The sequence below is a fragment of the Crocodylus siamensis genome, chromosome 3 (genome assembly GCF_052110815.1).
Source record: "Crocodylus siamensis isolate JL-2025a chromosome 3, ASM5211081v1, whole genome shotgun sequence".
Lineage (NCBI taxonomy): Eukaryota > Metazoa > Chordata > Crocodylia > Crocodylidae > Crocodylus > Crocodylus siamensis.
The window spans coordinates 29,223,798-29,246,778 of NC_143397.1; the positions used below are offsets into that span (position 1 = coordinate 29,223,798).

The following is a 22,981-nucleotide window of genomic DNA, read 5'->3' on the forward strand; positions in this document are numbered from 1 at the left end:
GACTAACTTTTGCAGCAGATCTAATCGTCTTGGGCAGGTTTCCAAGCTAACATGGCAATACTGTTTCTAATAGTCAAGCTAGGTTATTTGGAGCTAGCCCAGGTATCTGTCCGCAGAACTGGACTTTGCCACATTGACATGCCTTGTACGAGGCCCTAAAAAAGTCCTTTTTTTTGCTTTTGAAAAGCTGCACCTTCCCATTATGACTCTCCAACACTGCTGTCAGGGCCAACCAGATGGGCATTATGGTAAACACTATAAAAACAGTGCCAGGTTATCCCCTACTCCTGTCTGTGGATATTATAATCTAAATAACAGGAGAGACATGGGGTTGGGCACAGGGAGATTGGTAGTATGTACAAGCAGGACGAACAATATGATGGTAGCAGTCAGGGTTTTTTTGGTGGTGGCGGGGAGATGGGTCAGGTAGGCAGGGAAAAGTGAAGTTGGTTTACAAGTTCGGGAGGAAAGAAGAAAGCTAGAAGAGAAGGTGTGGAATGAAGCTGAGGTAAAGAGACTACAAGGGAATAAGAGGAAAAGAGAAGTGGAGCAAATCGCTAATCAGCACAGGGAAGGGAAAGTCCAGTCAGGTCTGCAAAAGTTCTCTGGGGCTAGGGATAGAAGGTGTACGTAAGCCTGTTTAAGTGATTGGAAACTGGCTTAAACCTGTGGCAGAACAGAAGCTCAGTGCACATAAACCAGTTTAAGATAAACCTGGTTGAGTGTAGTGTCAGATTGAGGCTAAACTGGTTTATGGAACTTCCATCCCAGATCCCTTACTGGTTCAAATTAACTCACAGTCCCCTAGCATCCCAGGATGCTTGGCAGCTCTGGGCTATGCTGTCTGCTCCAGTGGGGCAGGGATTGCCTTGCTCTCTGCTCCTTAGTCTGCTTCCTTCCTGCATCCATCAGCCCACAGAGATGGAGGGGTGCAAGGGAACAGACCCCCCAAACTCCCTAGCCAGGGTCTACACAGTGGTGGGGAAACCCCTGTGGTGGGGGCTTTTTGACCCTTGGCAGCCCTCCACTCTCCCCACTCCCAGCTGCTGATTGCTTCAGTGGCGGACACAGGAGGGAGGGTGCCTGCCCATGCAATCCAGCATGGGGACACTAGGGAGCCCCCGCCTTTGGGGGCTTCCTTTAACCCCAGCTCATGGCAGCCCCAGGGAACTGAGGGGAATTCTTTCCCTCCCAAACCCCAGAGCTGCTTGCCTTAGTACCTGTGAGTCTCAGGCAGCCTGAGGGAGCAGCAGGAAATTCTCCTGCTCCTCCGCAACCAGTTTTGCCTTAGCTGCTGTGACTCTGAGGCACAATTAGTTGCAGGGGAGCAGAAAAATTTCTCTCTGCTCCCTGAGGCTGCCCAGGGCTATCCCTGAGAATTGCAGCAGCTAAAGCAAGCACAGGAGGGGAAGAATTCCCCTTGGCTGGGGGACCCTGGGCTAGGGGAAAGCCCCTGAGGGGGAAGCTCCTCTAAGGTAGGTCAGTACCTGGATAGGGGTCTCCTTAGTCCTCTGTGGGGGGACAGCATGTTCTGGGGAGCCAGTTGGGGACACTTGGCTGGGCTGGCAATGGCCAGCAGGCTGGGAGATGTGCTCTAGCATCCCCGCCTACTGGCCTAGGTCAGTGCAGGCCTCCCCAAATGAAAACTGAACATCAGTTCAGTTGGTTATCAGTTCAACCTACGCACCTTAGAGGAGGCTGCCTAGATTGCATCAATTCTGTCTAGGGCTTATTTTGACTGTCTGTACTTAGCCTGAATGTCCGAAGGTTGACTTTGGTTGCCTCCTCACCTGGAGCCTTTGGCTAGTTCCTCCTGCCGGAGGACTCTGCTGGACTCTTAGTATCTCACAAGACAGGACTCTGTCCTGGATAAAGGAAACCTTCCCCTTCCAGCAAACTCTATTAAAAAACCCAAATCTAACTATATTTTCAGATCCATATTCTTGGTTTATCATATCTGCTTTTCTTTGCTACTTAAGACAAAGTTATACTAACAGAGTTCTCTTCCATTATAACAATTTTAATTTGGTATGTGAGACTAGCTGTTGCAAAATAGAGTAGCTTCTACAGTGCTTCCACTTCTATTAAACTTGGGAAATGACATCTTGAGAATCAGGGCACTATACATTCTGTCCTGCCATCTCATTCCCTTCTCTTGCTGAGTATAATTTGGTGTAGGAGACCATCTGGCCTGCAAAAGAAAATAATTTGTGGTTAAATCTGAACCTAAATTTAAGAATCTATGCATGTCTGTAATAATCAGCAGAACAAAATGCAGATCACACAAACTGGCCTATATGCTCTCTTTGCAAATGCCAGGGAGATATTTTTTTTCCTTTGCAGATACAAAGTCTGCAAACTATTTGCATATTTGGAGAGAAAACAAGTGGAGTAACTGGAAAAAGCAGTTAAATCAGTGGTGACCTAAATCTTGAATCTTTTTAAACTTCTACCCTTTAAAAATATAAATTCACATGCTCCATTTATTAAATGATAAGCACAAATCTATCTATCTATCTATCAGTCCTGAGGCCACACTGACCATTGGGGCACCTTTGATGTAGCAATAATTTTCCTCTATTCTTCCCAGTCTTTTGCAATCCTTGTACAATCAGTCTGTTTTAATCCCTACAGTTTTTGATGTTGGTGCTCCAGCTTGTCCTAGGTCTTTCTTTTCTTCTTTGCCATGCACAGCTACCTGCTATACTTATATTCATGCTTGTCTATATATATTTTGTATTTATTACTTAGTTATAGTCAGAATTTTCATGACTGTTCAAGTAAAGAATGTAAAGAATTTAAAACAAAGAAAATTAGTTTTTTTAAATAAATATAATAGTTAGTGACACCTCAGTTTATATATCTCCTTCTCCAGTTCCCTTTTCCTTTCCTGTCATCATACTTACCATTTTCCAAACTCTTTCTCATTATTTTTTTCTAAGATCAATTTTTTATTTATAGAATTTATGACACTTTTTTCCTATTTATAAACAGAATTGTAAGAATGTGGTATGTGGTAAAATACAACACTTGGCATTTAATCTGGCGTTATACATTATTTATCACTGTCTCTGGGTTTGAGAATCTGTTACTGCTATAAAAATAGATCCAGGTGGGTCTTTTCCAACTACCACTTTCAAAACATATTTACTTGAAATCAGAGGTTTTTTTTCCCCCTTACTGCCAATCCTTCATATTCAAGCTGGAACCTGAAAATCAGGCTGCTTCCTCTATACGCAAAGGTAATAAATGTTCTGTATTTGCAAATTAGGTGACAATATTGTTGATGATGCATAGGATTGGCTAGCATCCAGCTCCTTTCTGCATTGCTAACAGAAGTGAAACATTCCTTTTGTCAGGAAAAGCAAGGGCTACTTCTTAGAAACAGGAGCAGACACATTGAACAAGAATGTGACATTTCTACAGAGTTGCTTTACAGATCAGAAATCTGTAGAGCAACTAAACTGTGCCCACATATACCAGGACTGCATTTAGCCCATAATTTATGTGATTGAAGATTAGGGGGAACATATTATTTATCGCTGCTTCTGCAATAGGAAACATGATCAACTTCACCAAAGCTTCTTAAGTAATTCACTGTCTCTTCAGCCTTCTCATTCAGTTTTTATGTGTGTGTGACAAGAATTTGCAAATCGTGCACAAGACAGGCAGGAAGTAAGGAGTGGTATGGATTTGATTAGCCTTGCATGTCTATCTGCAAGGACTGTAGGAATAGTTAAGAAGGAAATTCAGTGCTGTAGGAGGCAGCTCTGGGAGGAAGATCACCTTGAATTTCCAGCTCTTTGTAGAGGCCTTCTGGGAAGTTGAGCTGAGGCTGTTCCCACTGAGACTCTGAATTCCCTAAGGGCCTGGCAGGCTGGAGTGTGAACAATTCCCTAAAGACACTTTCCAGTTCTTTGTCAGAGGGCCTTGGACTAGCTTTGACTTTATCTAAGGCTAGTCAGTGGCTCATTTTGGGACTGGTGGATTGTTTTGTTTCCCTTACTTCTTTTGGAACCCAGGCAGTGGATAGAGTCCAGAGGAAATCTGCTGGAAGTTTTGTTTCTTTCCTTGGACTGGTGATGACAGTTGCTTTGGCCTGGATGACTAGAGACCGAGTGAGTACATGATCCCATCACATCCTATAGAGGTCCTGTCCATAGTAGACTAACTCTTCAACAAATTAGTCATGAGTTCAGACAGTGTTCCAGACCTGTTAAAGAACATGACTACAAAATACAAAAAAAGGAAGGAATTAATATTATTTTCATTCTTTCTGGGCCATGTTGGCTGAAGCTCCAAGTGCAGCATGGATTTAGAGAGGATGCTGAAATGCTTGATTCAGAACCACCAACCAGCATGTAGCAACCGTGTAGCAACAGCAGCAACACACCTTACATTTTTCACACAATGACACTTCTGAAAGCACTCTATAGTTGTGACATAACACACGTTCATGACTGCAGAGCACTTTTAAAATGCCAAAGTTCCTCAGGGAACCCTGTGAGAATTAAGTACAGAAGTTTCCTCCCACATCCCATGCACTTTTGCAGGGCTAAGCTGGTGCTTGCACCAGTGAAGATCAACCCAGTCCTGCCCCCGGGTCTGTCACAGAGAAGAGTCTCCTACCAGTGCAGCAGGGGAGGGAGGGAGAGGAGGAAGAGGGTGGGGGATGGAGGAAGGTATCCCTGCTGGAGTCTTGGGTGGAGTTGGTTCTGGGTCCGCTAGCAGAGAAGGGTCTGTTCCCCACTTCCCCGCCTCCCCCCGCGAATCACAGAGGTTTGACTTAATATTTATATCACAGTATATTAAAAAAATTGAATTTGCTTACCTGTATTAAAATAGCATAATATGTTATAACTCTAATCAAACACGCTTGAAACTTATACACAGTTATCTGATAGGGAAGCATAATGCAGTTTCACTGTCTCATACAAGAATAATAATAGTAGCTAGTAACAATGTACACGTTAATGGAGTGCTGCCAGAATTCAAATGGAAAAAATCAATACCAGATTTTCATATTATACGATGATATTGATCATTACAGTTTTTAAATAGGTAGTATGCAAGAGTAGCTAAGTGTTCAATGTTTTTTGTGTAGTGGGTACGGTCAGGTATAGTAGGTGTGATGCTGGGCTGCCAGGTTCACTAACTGTCAATATAATATGTTCAGAATATAAATTCAATCAGATACTTGTCTGTGTGCAGTGTAATTAACTTAATATAAATATAATATCTTTATATTGTGAAAGTTGCTATATTCTGGCTATTTAAATACAATACGTTACTATATTTTTTGTGATAAAATATTACTTCCATTTGATGTGGTGTGCTCCATGTCAGGGCAACCAGTGCTGGGGCACTGTTGGCATTGCCCTTGATATAGTATTGCATGGTTGTTACCCACAATTGTGCAATAAGTGCTTCTGAAAGCCTGTAGTCCACAAGTCTGGCAACCATCAGGTGAGAGGTCATGAACACGGATTGGGGTTTTCCGTTTGTCACAGAAAAATGCAGTAAAACCTGGATTTTCACCTTTAAAGAGGAAAATTGCAGCAAATGGTATGTTTCCCTTTTTAGGCTGGCAGAGTTCCAGCCTGCAAGGGGCTGGGGGGAATGAGAGAAGGGTGATCAGCAAGGAGCTCCGTGTGCATGTGTGCATGTACACATGCACACGGCTGCTAGACAGCCTACAGAGCAGCTCCTTGCAGGTAAGTCTGGAAGAGGAGGGGGAACTGAGGTTCCCATAGTGAAGGAGGGAGGGAGCTGGGCAGGGGTTGGGTCCAAGCTGGGGTGGTGCATGGGGCCCAGGGCTGGAATGCATGCCCACAGGGGAGCAGGGAGTGGGATGGGGCTGTAGGTGGCCTGTCTGGGGTGGGATGGGGGCTGGCTCCCTGCCACTGTGCACACTCCTGGAGGGAACATGAGGGGGCACATGTCCCCCAGATTTGTGCTCAGGGTAGGTGCAAGCTGACTGCTGTGGGCTTGGGCTCTCCACCCTGCTCCCTGCCCTGCTGGCCTCCTCAGCCCAGTGGGCAGGATCTGGCATGGCAGGCCAGAGTTGGATAGGAAACGGGGATCTGAAAGCTCTGCACCACCATGACGAGACACCCTCTGCCCTCCCAGCAGCAGCAAGGGTGGTGGTGCAGAGTTGTGCCCCTCGCTGCTGCTGGGTGGGCAGGGGGCACCTTGCCACGGCAGTGTGGAGGTCCCAGTGGTGCCAATGAGCTTCCCTGCCTGGCACTACTCAGTCCTGCTTTTCCGGGTCTCACCTGATGGGCTTCAGAGGCCCTGGGGGGAGTAGCAGGCCGGGGATCCCCGAGCCTGCAGTGGGCAGTCTGCATCCACCCCCCTGTGACAGGCTATGTTCCAGCTGTGCTGCCCAAGGGGAGGGGCAGCCAGGCTCTGCACTTTGCTCTGCAGCAGCAGCCACTGCCTTCCATGAGCAGCAGTCAGGGCTTGGGCCTTCCTGTGGGGGGCAGGGGGCTGCGGACCCAGGTCTCTGGCCCTGTAGCCCAGCTGGGGGTGCCCTCTGGCAGGGCTGGGGAAGTGAGGGACTGTAGGTGGAGAGTGAGGGGCACTGGCAAGGCCAGGGCATTGCAGGTGGGGAGTGAGGGGCACTGGCAAGGGCAGAGGGCTGTGGGTGGGAAGTAAGGGGCAAAAGCAGGGCTGGTGGGGCTGTGGGTTGGGAGTGAGGGGCAATGGCATGGGCAGGGCTGCTCAGCACCACAAAGCAGTGGTGGGGGACCAGTCACTGCTGGACCTACATCTTGGTGAGTGAAGGGGACTGGGGAAGCTCTGATTTTCCATAATAAAAAACCCAAAATCAAATGCCAAAATTTATAGGTATTTAGAATTTATTTATTACCATGATTGAGGCACTGGTAGGCTTCCGAACTGCTTTAAAATTGTAAATATATTTGTAAAATATTGTGTTCAACTGATACCTATATATAGTGACATTTCATTTTAATCATGGAAAAATGTAGATTTTGGGGCTTTTAATCAGAGATGTTGTGATTTTTATCACAGAATTTGCAGTTTTTAAACAGAGAAAACCAGGATCCCTGGTCATGAAGCAATTTTCCTGTCTTGGACAATATTCCATGAAGCCATTGAGCTGCTTCTCAAGAAAATGTGGGAAGTAGTTTATCAGGAGCTGAAAGCCATGTTAGACCTAGGAGGAGAAGGAGAGTCACCTAGCGAGGAGAGGAGACCCATTGTAGTGATGCTGGAGCCTGATGGAATGATGTGCTTCTCCCCTGAGTTTTTTGAAAAATCAATAGTATATTACACATGACTTCTATTTAATACCAAAGATTGATGAGTTAGTAGAACAGCAGAGGTGTGGGGGGAAGGGGGAAGGAGGGATGGGATCACAATTCATTTCACAAATCTTTCTCACATGCAAACACTGGCAGATTTCTTTGAAACTAGTCCTTGGGCGGGGTGGAACTGATTTGTTGGCCTTCTAACAGGTTCTTTAACCATATGACCAGTATGCTGCAGCCTATGTGGATGATACAGGACTTTCCAGGCATGACTGCAGCCTCCATTCACTAGCAAACATGAATTTAAGAGAAATTTCACTAAACATAAGCTGGAACCAGGATTTCATTTACCTTGGTTAAACTGTGAGAAAAAGACAACCACAACCTCTGGCCAATAAAGTCTAGTCTTTCCTATCCCAGTTATTCCCAATGAAAGAACAATTTCTTGTGATATTTCTAGTAGCTATTAGAAACTATGCCAGGGCTTTGCACTGTTGCAGCCGTCCTCATAAATATTATACAGGATGGCAGCCCAAAAGATGTTCATAGATCCAAAGCCTAGGGCAAGGCCAATAGAACACTTAAGGCTAACTGAAGCCAGTTCTTTTCAGCCACGACTTTTGAAAGAAACTTTTTCTGCTAGCGGGTGCTTTTGTAGGAAGATGATAGAGAAAAGCACCCTGCCCTTTAAACAGCAAACTCTTCCTCAGTGGGAACAATGTCCAAAAACATGTTACTCATTCCTTGCAAACCTGTAAGTACCCTGGTTGTTTTTTGAGGAAAAGGTTTTGTGATATGGTATACAAATCCTCCACCAGACAGAAAGGGATTAGGGGACTGTGATGGGCTTGAGGAGCCTCATTTTGCCACCCCAGCAAAGGGTGTCAGGACTTGACGAATAGTTCAGCAAGGGAGACACTCAGGCCAGTAGAAGGTGGGTCTTGGGGGAGGATAGACCTCTTGTGCCCATTTTTTGAGAGTGACTTCATGGAGGACAGAACCTGCCCCCACTACTAAAACCTGTGTAAACTTCCTGAAAGTAATGCATGCCGGAGCATAAATAATTCCTTACAAAAAATGTCTGATTTTTAAGCAGAGGATATTCAGCTAGATTGCATAAGAACCTTGAAAGGACTCAACTTAGTAGCTTGTGTAAATTTTCTTTTTTATGGTTGATATTTCATAGGTCTATATTTTAAGAGTAGAAGGAATCATTAGATTATTAAGGATTACACAACTTTAAATGTTACTAAAGTATCTCTCTATACAGTCTAGCAAATTCTGTTTGACTAAATCAAAATGTGGGTTTTGGCTAAAGCCCGTTGTTGCAGAGCACTTCCCCCTATAAAGAGGGGAGGTGTGTAGCAGGGCACTAAGGTGCCTGCTACTTGCGGAGTAGTAATGAAGAGGCACAGGTGCTGGTTGCTAGGGCAGCTGGTGGGAGTAAGCTGACTGGAAGGGGCAGGGCCTGGCTCCTATATAACTCCCAGGCTGAGGCCAGGCAGGAAGGGACCGCATTCAGGCAGACCTGGATAGGTTGGAGAAGTGGGCGGATCGGAACAGGATGCAGTTCAACAAGGACAAGTGCAGGGTGCTGCACCTGGGGAGAGGGAACCAGCATTATGGTTGCAGGTTAGGGGCTGACCCTCTCAGCAGCACAGAGGCAGAGAGGGATCTTGGAGTCAGGATTGACTCCAGGATGAATATGAGTCGCCAATGTGACAAAGCAATAGGCAGAGCCAACTGCACCCTGTCATACATCAACAGGGGCATCACTAACAGGTCCAGAGAGGTCTTGCTCCCCCTCTGTGCGGTGCTGGTCAGGTCACAGCTGGAGTACTGTGCCCAGTTCCGGGCATCCCACTTCAAGAAGGGTGTGGAGGACCTGCAGAGGCTCCAGAGGAGGCCACTCATATGGTTGGGGGCCTCCATGGCCAGCCCTATGAGGAGAGGCTGAGGGACCTGAATCTGAAGGGGGATCTTGTGGCTGCCTACAACCTTATCAGGGGAAAGCAGCAGGGACTTGGGGAAACTGTTCACCAGGGCCCCCCTTGGAGTCACCAGGAACAATGGCCACAAGCTGAGGGAGGATAGGTTTAGGTTAGATATTAGGAAGAACTACTTCACGGTAAGGGTGGCCAGAGCCTGGAATAGGCTTCCCAGAGAGGTGGTGCTCTCACCTTCCCTGGAGATCTTCAAGAGGACACTGGATAGGCACCTGGCTGGGGTCTTATGACCCCTCCCACCCTCAGTGCTCCTTCCTGCCCATGGCGGGGGGTCGGACTAGATGATCTGTCTAGGTCCCTTCTGACTCATTGAGTCTATGGTTCCCTGCTGGCAGCCAAAGGGGTAGGAACTCTGCTGAAGCAAGAGAAGAGAATTGGCCAAGATGCATGAGCAGCTGGTACGGGTAAAGGATGGAGCACCTTTGGGGGTGGCTTGAGTGGTGTTGTAGCCGAGTGGCAGAAATGTATTTTCTAGCCTAGGGGCTTGAGTCTTGTGTTTACTGTTTACTACCGGTGGTTTGGGTGAGGCTATTAGGGGTTGGAGGAGGCCTCATAGGGGATCCATGGTAGCATGGGGAAGCTGGCACCAGAGAGGGCACAGCATTTTGGGGTGCACTGACCCCAGTCCCCAGTGGTGAGGGGGGCAGTGTAGGAAGATCCCAGTGGTGAGGGGGGCAGCAATTGATGAGTGCCTGTGGGGCACAGTGAGAGACAAGGGCTGCGGCTAAGACCAAACAACATCCAGTACAACTGTGAGGCTTGGGGCATGGTACAGGGGTGGTTGAAGCTTTCTCACTTAAGGCACCATCCCCTTGGATCATGTTTGTAATTCTCTTCTGTAGACTCCAACTTTTTAATAGTCTTTTTGAAACATGCTCATATTTCAGTGTTGGTATCCCAGATTATGTATACTGAGATAAAATCACCACCTTACTCCTATTCCTTGAATAGTGTAACACCAGCATTTCTTTTTTGGACACCATGATCAGTCTAAAATGGTAAAATTCAAACCATCATATATAAGAAACCCACAGACCAACATGCATATCTACACAGAACTAGCAATTACCTGAAACACACCAAGGAAGCTGTAATCTACAGTCAAGCTCTCTGATACCACTGAAGTTACAGTCAGGAAAATACCCGTGATTGCCACCTCACAAATCTTAAAAGGGCCTTCAGCCAACAAAGATACTCCTCCATAGAAAGAGATCACACTTTTGAAAGAGCCACCCAGATACTGTGTAAAGAATTCCTGCAGTACAAAAAGAAAATCCCCACAAATCGCACATCATTAGTTATGACGTAACACCCTTCCCTGGAACCTACATGGAAAATCCTCAAACAACTGCAACCCATACTAGACGGAGACCCAGTTTTTAAAGAGATCGTCCCAGAACCACCCATCCTAGCCTTAAAACAAGCACTGAACCTTGCTAACCACATCACCAGAAGCAAACTCCTTATGACCCAAACCACACCTACTGGATCCAGACCATGCCAGGACAAGAAATGCAAAACCTGTCAACATATCTTCATTCCCACCACTATAACTACACCCCACAACAGAACCATCAGCATTCCTGGATCTTTCACCTGCATCACCAGAAATGTAATATATCTCAAACAGAGCACCAAATCCCCTGATGGAAAATATGTAGGAGAAACCAAACAACATCTGTGCGCCAGAATGAATGCACACTGAAAATCTATCAATGACAAGATTACCCAATTACCTGTGGGGGAACACTTCTCACAGGACAATCACTCCCACTCTGATCTCTCAGTTCTAATCAAAGGAAACTTACAAAACACCTTTCATAGATGAGCCTACAAACTCCACTTCTTACATCTACTGGATACAAAAAATCATGGACTCAATATAGACATTAGATTCATGATGCTTTATAACCTGCCTGACATCTGATTCACCAAGTACCTGCCAGACCTGACCTTTTATACTTTTTCTGCCCTTTGTCTTCCTAATTTCCAGCTATTTCCTTTTTCACAGATTGCCTTTTTTCCACCCTGAATTACCACCACTGTAGAGTCTCCCTTACTCACCTTTGGCTTTTTTTCCCCCCTGCTTTACCTTTTGCTTTACTAATTTCTACCTTTTTACATTCTCAGTGACATCCTGTCACACTTTTAGCTTCTCTCATTCCTTGGGGTGTCAGAACAGCAGAGAATTCCTATGCCTGAAGAAGGGTGATTGTGCCCAAAAGCTTGCAAAGAGCTTTTTCCCAATTACTCAGTTGGTCTAATAAGAGAAATCACAGCTACTCAAAGAACCTTGCTCACTTTACTCCTATGTATTAGTTCCCTGTTTAAACATCCAGGAACTACATTAAAAACAACCTTGCCCTGGGAGTTCTTACTGGTGTGTTCTTCATTGTATAGTGCTAATTTTTAATCAGAACATCGAATGATACAGACTTTTAAATGCCCTACAGTCCATGTACAGAACATCTATACTATATCTATCATTTACAAAGTTGCAATCTCATCAACTTGAAACCACTGCTCCTAGTTCTGCCATCTGCCCCACTGAGAATAGTCTACCTTCATCCTCTTTGGAATCACCCTTCACATAGTTGAAGGCTGCTATTACATGTCCACTTAGTCTTCTCTTGTCTGGACTAAACAAACCCAGTTCCCTCAGCCTCTTCTCAGAAGTCATGTGCCCCAGCCTCCAAACCATTTTTGCTGCCTTCTGCTGGACTCTCTCCAATTTGTCCACATCCTTTCTGTGGTGGGGGCCCCAAAACTGAACACAGTACTCCAGATGTGACCTCACAAGTGCTGAATAGAGGGGAATAATCACTTCCTTTGATCTGCTGGCAACACTCCTATCAATGCAGCCCAGTATGCCTTTTGCCTTCTTTGCAACAAAGGCACACTGCTGGCTCATATTCAGGTCATTGTCCACTGTAACCCCCAGGTCCTTTTCTGCAGAGCTGCTGCCCAATCAGTCAGCCCCAGCCTGTACTGGTGCATGGGATTGTTCCATGCTAAGTGCAGGACTTTGCACTTGTCCTTGTTGAACCTCATGAGATTTCTTTTGATTCAATCCAATTTCTTTCTTGCTGGCATGGCTCAGTTCTACCCCAGATGGGAGGTAGGATGGTGGGCCATGTGGGTGGCCTGAGGGCAGTGGCTGTGCCTTGCTGATGGGGTACAGCTATGGCCCAGTGCCTGAGCACTGGTGGCAGGAAGAGGTGAGGGCAGTATGCCTTCCTCCTCCCTGTCCCCATTAATCCTTGCGCTGCTGCCAGCATGGCTGGCATGGGGGTCCAGCTGGTGGCAGCAATGAGTCTCACCACCCCTGCTCTGTCCTCTTGTGCTGGGTCCTGTCTGTGGGACTATGGCTGGAGCTCCATGCCCACTGTGGGTGCACAAATCATGCCCCACACACTCCCCTCCCTGCCCCATGCACCCACCACCTACCCCACACAGTAGGGGGCTGGGGCCCAGGGGTGGGGGGCAGTGGGTTGGGAGTTAAGGGCACCAAGCAGGGCTGGTGTACCCTTTTCTACTTAAATTATTTACTGGATCAGGATGGGCCATCGATGTTTACAAATGGGTCCTGGTACAAAAACAAAAGGCGGAGAACCACTGCCATATGGGTCTTTGGTGTTATGAATCTTGAAGCTGTGCCACTGCCAGAAAGTAATGCAAAATAAAGGGGCGCAGAGAAGGAGAGGGACCAAGCAGGATTAGCCCTGGGATGAGAGATTTTCCCTGGGAGCAGGGAAACTTGGGTTTTGTGTTTTAAGAATTTTGCATTAAAGATAAAATTCATAAACGATACTGTGAGCAGGGACTAGAATCCAGGACTCCCCTCCCAGGGGACTATCCTCGTTGCTTGGCTGTAAAGTCATATTCTCTGTTGTTTACTCTCTCTGGCCCCTTGAAACTTGCATTCCTTTTCTGGAGGAAAACAGGAGGAGGAGTGGATAGTCCTTTTCCCCAGTTTAGCCTGTTAGTTAGAGCACTTTCCTGCAAGGGGTCATATGGAGTTTAAACCCTGATATGGAATTTAAGCCCAGAACTCAGGTCCTTGACTTCCAGAATATGTTCCCTAACCACTAAGTTATCATTTAAAAAATGAATGGCAGCACCACCTACTCCTACAGCTGTTATGTCCTTCAAGAAAGAAGTAAGCTAGTTCCATATGTGTAAAGTGATGATTTAGACACCTAGTTCTAGTAGGGAGTTTCAGGCTATGAATCTCACTCTCACACAGATGCCTAGCTGCTGGTCAGAGTTGGGTACCTAGATCTAGCAGTATTTCTTTAGGATTCCTTAGGCTCCTTCCTACTAGCTTCTGTGAACCCTGTGCCTAGAAGTCTATCTCCCCATTCACTGTAGAGGAGAGTTAGGGGCATCTATCTTGGGTTTGTGAATTCTGGTGACAGAGCTGAGCACCTAAAAATCAGGTCCACAAAGTAGAGGTCCCAGGACAGGACTAGGGAAAGGAATATGAAGGTATGGAACTTTTCCTATAGTTTGACTTTGCTCTTTTTTGAACAATAATGGGACAGCTGTATAGCTCCTTATCTAATACGGCTGGTTATATATTGGGATCAAAAAATGATTTCCCCTTTCTTGCTGTTCTTTGTTTCCTTTATGTTTAATCTTTTACTCACTATAATAAAGTATAAAGACATATTTGGAGATCAAAGAGATTAACAGCTTGAGATAGCGGTCCTGATTCTAGTCTCACGTTGATTTCTACCTGGAATACTTCCATTGGAGTCAATGCAGCTACACTGGGGTAAAAATGATGTGGAAAAATGATGAGGAAACGCTTGCCATTCGCGAGTCACAGTTTCGCCCCATACACTCTCTCTCCCCTCATGCTCTTGCCATGCTCTCCCCGCCGCCGACAGTGCCAGCGGCGTCTGCAGGAGCTTTGTGTTTGCCACCGCCAGGCTCTTGTCACTGCCAGTGCAGCCGTGCCTCCCCAGCCGCCGGGGCCATGCGCTGTTCATGACGTATTCGTGGATTTTGCCATTTGTGGGGATCTCTGGAACGTATCCCTCGCGAATGGAGAGGATCTGCTCTATGTGAGAAGAATAAAGCCTCCAGAGTTTGCAATGATATCTGTAGAACATGTACTTTCACTTTATCTCTTTTACTGAGAATAATTTGCTCCACTACACCAGTTTGTTTCTTTTTTGGACAGGAATAGATCGTTAATATAGGAGATAATGGGTGCTTGCAGATATAGAAGAAACCCCCACAAATGGTGCTTTACTTTAAACTTGGTGAGCTCCTGTGCCAAGCACCACACATGCCTAGAAGAAGCAGTGTGTTATTTCAACTCATCTTGCCCAGCATCTGTAAAGACTGGGCTTTTTGGCACTTTTATCTAATAGCTGATTGACCCAGCCTTAGCTAAAAGCTCCAAAAAGCCCCACTGAAGCGCCTGATCTATACAGATGCTGCAGAGCCGGGCTGAAGTAGTGCCATGCTTTTTCTGGTAAAGCGCAGTTTGGGGTTTTTTAAACTTCTGCAAGCAGCCACTGATTACAAGCTGGAGTACACAGAGTGCAGCACCATTAAGAAAGTTTGACTATAGAAACTTTCAGCCTTCCTAGCAACATGGATGGTCTAGGAATCATCATTACTCAGCCCCTGGAAAATTTCTGATGGAGAAATTACAGGCCTCTTTGTAGAGGTAACTCCCTTTATGTTTCTAATTGGAACAATCTGGCATTTTCTCTCACCCACTCTCTTCTGAGTCTAATCTGTTTCCCTTACTTACAAGAATAATTATAATTACAGTTAATGTATTGAACAAAATGCATTGCTTGGGGCAGATCCTGTGTCTTGCCTAGCACTGAGCATATTGACACTACTTAATTTGTTTGCAGCTATTACTTTGTTAATCTTAATAGGCTCTGCATAATCCAAACATATGGCTGCACAAAGTAGCTTTCTCACAGGAAGGGTAACAAATCTATGGTATGTAAATCCATAAAGATGCCTTCTTGCTCATCTCTGTGAGAAATCTGGAAGGAAAAGGGAAGAAAAGGGTGATGCTCTGCCCTTAGGGTAGAAGAGGATGACATAAAAAGGTACCTGTTATCCCCGCTGCTGGGCTCAGGGCTCTGCAGGGTGGCCATCTTCCCTAATTACACGCTTCCTGAGCTTTCGCAAATAGTTCTTTACACTTACATAGTTCAGGCCATGCTTGCTTGCAGCCTTGAGTGCAGTGTGATGGATGTATATTCTTCCAGTGTGAAGGTGTCAGTACGGAGAGAGTTTCCAGAGCCCTTCACACGAGGTGAGTTGATCTCCAAAATATACTGAGCACTGTTTGTGTCACAGCTGATGATTACAAAGATGCAGATAAACAAATAGAAGAAACAAGATGTCATATCCCAACACAACATAAGGAAAGCTCTTGTCATTCACAGCTGCGGTAGCATCACTATGATTTTTGTTTACCACAGGATGTTACATGACATTTTCCTCAGTTTTTCTGCAGCACATCCAACAGGCCTCAGCAGGTGTTCACCACATGCTATAGCTATTGCCCAGGATTAGTTGAGTAACAGTGAACAAACATCTGTTTTGTATTATTTATACAGACATTGTTGCTATCCGTATCAATGTTCCTATCAGTGTGTGATGGTTGATTTGGTTGTCCAAAGTTCAGGACTAAGCCTGATAGCAATGCATTCAATAACTATATCTTGCTATGCTGGGATGTAGTTTCCCCTCCCTGGTGAAGACCTGGACTATTTGGATCATCTGAACAATAACAAAGGGCTACTTTCCCCCCAAGTCAGCATGAGTGAGCAGATTAGAGTAACAACTTTTATTCTGATTTCACAGGAAGAATTAATTTCCACAACATGTTTGGACCCGAGAGCAAATTTTATCACAATATTCTTCAAAGGAAATGAAATCTGCCAGGGGGAAAAAAATCTTATTCCCAATGTTTTCATAGGTGTAGAACAGGGATTGGCAAACCTCCTGCATGTGTGCCAGAGCAAGAGATGTGAGGCCATTTTGCTCGGCACACCACAGCTGGCATGGGCTCTGGGCAGCTGGCCACGGAGTCGGGCTGCCGCAGCAGGTAGCAGGGAGGCTGCAAGCCCTGCTGCAAGCCGCCTGGGCTCTGTGGCAGGCAGCAGCTCTGTGGTGGTGGTGGCTGCAGATGTGCCTTGGGGCACATGGCTAGGAAGTGGCTAGGGCTGAGCTGCCATGACAAAGATCAGGCCCCTTGCAGCTCCCCTGCCACCCGCCCTGGCACACCAACATCTTCAAAGTCCAGGTTGCAGAGTTTTTTTGGCACTTGGCCCAAAAACACTGCAGACCCCTGGTGTAGTATGCAGTCCAATGGGTGGAATACACTTGACCTGCTTGGTTGTTTCCTCTGTAATAGCCTCCTGTCTCTTGCTGTCCATTAGTCTTGTCACCATTCTTTTTCAGTATATTCATTCTCCTCAAAGCACAGGCTGATAAACAGAAACCCAGTCAAGGAAAATATGCAGTATATTTCCCAATGTTTCCTCAGCCATTAGCAAAGGAAAAACTGATTGAGGTTACGAGTAATGTAAGCTGGTATTTATGCAGTAAACTACAGTGGGCTGGTGAAAGGTAATTAGCTTTGAGGAGTTTCCGTATGGGAGCAAAGGGAATTGCAAAGCTCTCTTATGTTTTTACAAGCTTTCTTTTTTTGCTTATAGATTGCTCCTGTTCTTTTATAGAAAATCTCTGTAGAATTTAATGAAAAGTTATAATAATGTTATGCAACCTCTAAGGTAGCTAATTAAACTTTCTAGTAGGTTGGGATAGTGACACTTGAGAGCAGAGGTGCAGGTGAAATAGTCTTCCTGCACAGGGAAGCTTTTAGGGATTTTTAGTTTATAATTTGGAAAGTAATTTTGATGTGAAAAAACCCTGGAATATTTTGTTTAGAAAATGCCAAAGTGGAGTGTTTCAACAATATTGAATATTTTTTTTCTGAATGTTTTTTCCCCCCAGAGTGAAAAAAATAATTCAAACTAAGCCTCTCCCACAAAGTTTTATTTTTTACTTGGAAAAAGTGATTCATCAAAACCAAAAATTGTACCCTCCCAAAAAAATCACAAATAGATTTATTACAGAGTGACATTAAGTCCAATATGGTCATGGTGAGATCAACAGCTGCATGGAGATTGGCATACATTTGACACACAGAAAAGGATGATGTTGGTAAAATGGTCTCGCTAAGGTTTCCTCACATGGGACTTTTTTCCTTCTATTCTTGTTCTGCAAGACTAAGTATAGACATTCAAAAAGCCTGAGCCTGAATTGAGTCAATCTTTGCAAGTTAGTCTAACCTGTGTAGAGGTGGGGGGCGCTAGAGCAAGCCCTCCCTTCCCTTCAGGCTGGAGGAAAGCTGAGCCTGGGGTGGGGGTATGTGTGCAGGCAGGCTGAGAATGGCTGGAGAGGGGTTTCAACCCCCACCCTGGCCTGCACGGACCTCAGCTGGGGTTTGCCTGGCTTTTTTCCCCTGCTCATGGCTCAGCAAGGCCTGGGATCCCCAGGGTCACCCTTCCAGGCAGGGGGTGATCCCGCTGCACCTTCCCAGCTGCCAGGGACTCACTTGGGCAGCCCAGACACAAATGCCAGATGGGGGGTGAGAGGTGAACAAAATGACCCTAAACCCAGGTGGGGACATGTACAGAGGCACTGAGGCAGTGGCTGCTCCATCCTGGATGTGAGTCCCACTGAGCAGAGGGACTGAGGCTGGTTGGGGGCAGGGAAGCACTTGAGTATGTGTGTGCACTAGCCCAGGGCAGAGCCAAGCTGAGCCAAGCATGCAGCCAGTGTACCCGGTGACCCCTTCTACTCACTGGAGAGCGATGCCTGGACTGGCCCTGGGCCCCACAGCGGTGCACATAGCCTGGGCTTGCCCCCTCAGCCCCAAGTGCTATTACCTGCATCCCTCAGAGCACTGAGCTGTGTGTGCACTGCTCACTTTTCCCCTATCTGGTGGTGGCATCAGTGCAGCACAGCTCCGTATACAAGGTGACAGCATGGAGCGCTACCCCTATGGCTTCTCTGCTGCCACCATTGTTTGCCCATTCGACTGCCAACTGCAGTTTTATGGCATGGGCAGTGCCTACCAGTGTCCCCCTGATGGTGAGGGCAGCAGGGAAGCCATACAGGGAGTGCCCTGCGCCTGGTACATGGGGCTGAGCTACTCTGCTGCTGCCACTAGGAAATGCAAGGCACGTGCACCCAGCTTGGCACCTGGCAGCCCGGAGAATGCAGGTAATAGTGTCTGGGGCTGAGGGGGCGAGCCTATGCCATGCGTGCCATCAGAGGTGACCCAAGAAGGGTGCAGGGCCCAGGGTGAACTAGCCCATGCGGGGCCCCACCCCCACTCCGATCCCAGACCCGAAGAAGCTGCCGCTGCCATTGGCAGTGGGTGGGTGGGTGGGGACAAATGAAACAAGCCACTGGATGCAGAGCCACTGCTCTGCCCAGCTCCACTCCACCCAGCTCTGTGGGGCCTGGGGTGGTTGCCTGGATTTGCCCCCCTCCCCCAGAGATGGCCCTGTGTGCCATGGCAGGGGCCTGAGTGCCACTTTCCAGTGGGTACAAGAGCTACCAGGCAGGAGCTGCTCCCCCAGCTGCACACTCAGCCCAGCTTGGCTCTGCCCCAAGCTAGTGTCCCTTTCCCACCCTCTCTCCCCATCCCCCCCTCCCCAGCCCTCCCTCCAGCCTTGGTCCCTCTGCTGAGTGGGGCTCAAGTCCAAGATAGAGCCACCACCACTATGATCCCCCTGTGCTTGTCCCACGTGGGTTTAGGGCTGTTTTGCTCCCTTCCCTCCTCCCAATCTGGCCTTTGTTCCTGGGCTGTCCCAAGTGAAACCCTGGCCTCAGTGGCTGGGAAAGTGCAGTGGGATCAGCCTCTGGCTGGGAGGGGGTTTCTGGGGGTCCCAGGCCATACTGAGCCATGAGATAGTGGGAAAAGCTGGGCTGACTCTGGCTGGGGTCCCTGCTGGTGGGAGAAGGGAGGCGTGGGAGGTTAATTCTCCTCTGCCTGAGTCTGCTGTCCCCCACATCCACCCCTCCACTCCAGTGAGGAAAAGTCTGCCAGGGGCAGACTGGGCTGTGTCCCCAGCACACCTACCCCTTGAAAGGCAGCCATCACTGCTCCAGGTAGAGAACAGAGGGGCACGGCCAACTCTGCTCTGCTCCAGCAGACAGCCCAGCCCAGCCCAGCCCAAGCCTGCAGAGCATCCTGGGATGCTCGGCGACTGATTTTACTTGAACCAGGAAGGGATCTGTGGCAGAAATTCTATAAGCTGGTTAAATCAGTTAAGTCTGACACAACATTCAACCAGGTTTATCTTAAACTAGTTTTGGCCATTTTGAAACTGGTTTATGTGCACTGGATTTATGTACTGTTACAGGTTTAAACCAGTTTCTGATCACTTAAACTGGCTTATGTGTAACTTCTGTCCCTAGCCCAAAAGCTCAAATTTGTTAACTTCCCATTTGTGGCACAAAATCATACTTGTCTCTTTTCCTCTTTAGCACAGAGATGAGTAAAAACTGGGGTGTTTATGTTACTGGCAGTTCTTTTGTTTTATTATATAGGATTATAATCTATGATGCAGCTAGTCAGATAATAGGAGGATATTAATAATACCTATTTATATTGTAAATTTGAAGAGTTAAAAATAACTGATTTTGTCCCTGCTGTATAATTTGATAGTAACCCATAATTAGGAAATCATTCTATTTAGAGTAATTTCTACAGAATCCATTTTATTTAATTCCTATTAGATTTTAGGGGGAAGGAATTTTTTTGAAGAAAATGTGATATTTCTGAATATTCTTTGACCATGCAGGACTGTATCCTTTAGGACACTGTTAGATACTTTTTCCAAAGCAAGACATAAGCAGAAAGTAGTGGTTGTTCATGAAGTGAGTAGCTATAGTGACAGATTATCACCGCAGCCATCTGCTTTTCTTCTGTGTCCAAAACCAAAGAAAAATAAAAGTAACAAAGTATTACAGTAAATGAAATTTTTGACATAATCAGTGTTTCTGGAAATGATCTAGCTTATGAGTTGTTGCAGATACAGTTCATGTAGTCTGAAATTTTCAGAACCCTCACCTCATCAGCTACTGTTTACAGAGGTTAGATCCTTTGATAAAAATAGATGTTAAGAACATGCATGATAATTCCTTTTCCTACTAAACATCTATATGTAGGAATAGGAGACTTTATCTATAAGACTACAAGAGACTGGAGGATGTTATCAGAGGCCTGAAAATGGTAATAGAAATTGTTTTGACATGAATGAGCAGTAGATCTGATGCATAAACATTTTCAAGATTCTGTTACAATCTCCTTCACGAAAATGTATGCCAAGGAATTATTTCTGTTGTGTCACAGAGGGCATGAGACCCTGACTCAGGTGGCAGAAAGTCTGATGACCCACAGCTTTGAGAGAAGAAACTAGGATAATGTAATCAGGACTGTAGACATCTTATTTGTCTGAAGTATACCTAGGTCAATCAATCAACAACTCTGTATTTGAAAATTGGTTCTATTTAAACAGAACTAGATATTAAAAAGGAGGGCACATTATCAGCTTTCCAATTCATTGGGTCTGATCCTGCTATCAGTGAAACTGATACTAAAGTTCCTGATGATATCAGTGTAAATCATGTGTACTAATGTCCAGGGATCCTGGTTTCCCCTGATAAAATTGCAAAATCTTTGATAAAACCCCCAAATTCTGTGATTAAAATTAAAGGCCTCCCACAGTCCCCACAGCCCTATTGGTACCCTTCTCTCCTCCCCCCACAACCCCGCAGCCCTGTTGGTGCCCCTCACCCTCACCTACAGCCCCTGTCCCTCCCAGCCCTGCTCAAGGGGGGCCCCAGCTGCCAGGGCTATGGGACCAGGGATCCGGGGCTGCAGCCCCCTACCTCCAAGAGAAGGCAGTGGCTGCTGTAGCTAGGTTATTCATCATAGAGGACAGTCTATTGATATGAAACCGGATTACTTTATGTCCTCTATTTTTCTCTTGAAGAGAAAAATAAAGGACAGAAAGGCGATGGGTTTCATATCAATAAAGGACAGAGTAGCAGAAAACTGAAATGTCCTCTATGATGACCACCCTAGCTGGAGCAGAGCAGAGCAGAGCAGAGCACAGAGCTGGCTTTCCTCCCCCCCCCACACCTGCCTCCTGTGCGCTTGCACGGGTGGTGCCAGTTCCCTGTGGCTGCTTGTACTCCAGGGGGATAGGAAGGACCCATGGTCCCCAGATGTGTACATGGAGTAGGGGTGGAGCTGGTGCGAGCTGTAGGCTTGGGCTGCCACCCTGCTGTCCTCTCCTGCAGTCTCCAGGGCCTGCTGGATGTGATCTGGTGGTGCAGCGCAGAGCGCAGCTATGCAGGTAAGCTGCTTGCAGCTGTGAGCTCCACGCTGCCCTGGTGACATGTCTCCTGCATGTGCGGCAGCAGTGAGGGGCACAACCACGTGCGGCTGCCTGTGCTGCCGCCACACCCAGGAGATGCATCGCCAGGGCAGCGCGGAGCTTGCAGCAGCAAGCAGCTTTCCTGCATGGCTGCATTCTGCCCGGCAGCACTGGGTCTCAGCTGCTGGGCTGCAGAGGCCCTGGGGGAGGGCAACTGGGCAGGAGCTCAAGCCTGCAACGGGCAGTGTGCCCTGCCCCATGTACAGATCTAGGGGCACTGGTCCCTGCCCCCCCAAGCGTGTGCTGCTGATGTAAAAATCGCGGTTCGTTTCTCGGGAGGCGAAAAAAACCTTCAGCCACAGACACACTCTATTAGCAACACAAAAGGTATATATTTGCAAATAGGGTCAGAGAGAGAGACAAAAGATCAAACACTCTGCTGCCCCCGAGGGAAGCTGCCCAGCTGGCTTTATCCCCTCTCTCCTGACCACGTGTGCAGAAGGAGGAACTTTTACAACTCATTTCCGATTCATACAAACATGTATGTGAATACGTCAAATCATACGTCGCATGTGTATTATAATTAACTACTTAAGTATGCGGGGCGGATAGGCTTATATGTATTAATTCATTGCGCATGGGTAGAAAGTACCTGAGGTTACAAAAGTTTGAATTTTCCTTGCTTCAAGGCTAGAATTGCAATTTACTCTTATCTGCATGAGAAAAGCTGAGGAGTATATGCTTTACTGTAACAAAGAGATAGTAACTTTGCAAAACAAAGAGAGAGTGATACCTTAATACAAAGAGCTCTCAGTAGCTCTCCCAGTTCTCTTACCAGGGAGGGCTGACAGCTGCGCTGTTTTAACAAGACTTAATTGATAATGCATTTTTAATAATATTTCTAACACTGCAGTGGGGAGCTGTCCCCTCTGCCCCCAGGTTGAGCCACCTGCGTCCCTGTCCCACTCCTTGCCAGGGCCCTGCAGCTGTGCATTGTGGCCCTGGGCACCAAGCCCCAGATGGGCAGCAGCCCCAGTCCCAGCCCCAGCCCTGCCCAACTCCCTCCCTCCCTCTCTATGGGGGGCCCCCACTTACCTGCAGGAGCTGTTCTCCAGGCTGCCTGACTGCCCTCCTCCTACTCTCTGCCAGCCTGCAGAGGGCTTGTTGCAAAACTGCAAAATTCACCAGTTTCTCTGTTAAAATGAGAAATCCACGTTTTACTCCAGTAATGGGGGAAAATCTTCATTTTACTCCA

The 22,981-nt window shown here is 46.8% G+C and overlaps 1 long non-coding RNA gene across 3 annotated transcripts; it reads right to left on the reverse strand.

Moving 5' to 3' along the window:
• Positions 1 to 1,480: 1,480 nt before the first annotated feature.
• On the reverse strand, positions 1,481 to 22,981 carry LOC149868131 (uncharacterized). 3 transcript variants are annotated; one of them, XR_016441187.1, is made up of 4 exons: positions 22,822 to 22,981; positions 15,464 to 15,616; positions 4,007 to 4,229; positions 1,481 to 2,191 (listed from the first exon to the last, which is right to left on the reverse strand). It is a non-coding gene; the product is annotated as an uncharacterized LOC149868131 (long non-coding RNA). The 3 variants fall into 3 exon arrangements; XR_016441185.1 differs by having other exon boundaries at positions 15,368 to 15,616; XR_016441186.1 differs by lacking the exons at positions 1,481 to 2,191; positions 4,007 to 4,229 and adding an exon at positions 8,255 to 14,345 and having other exon boundaries at positions 15,368 to 15,616.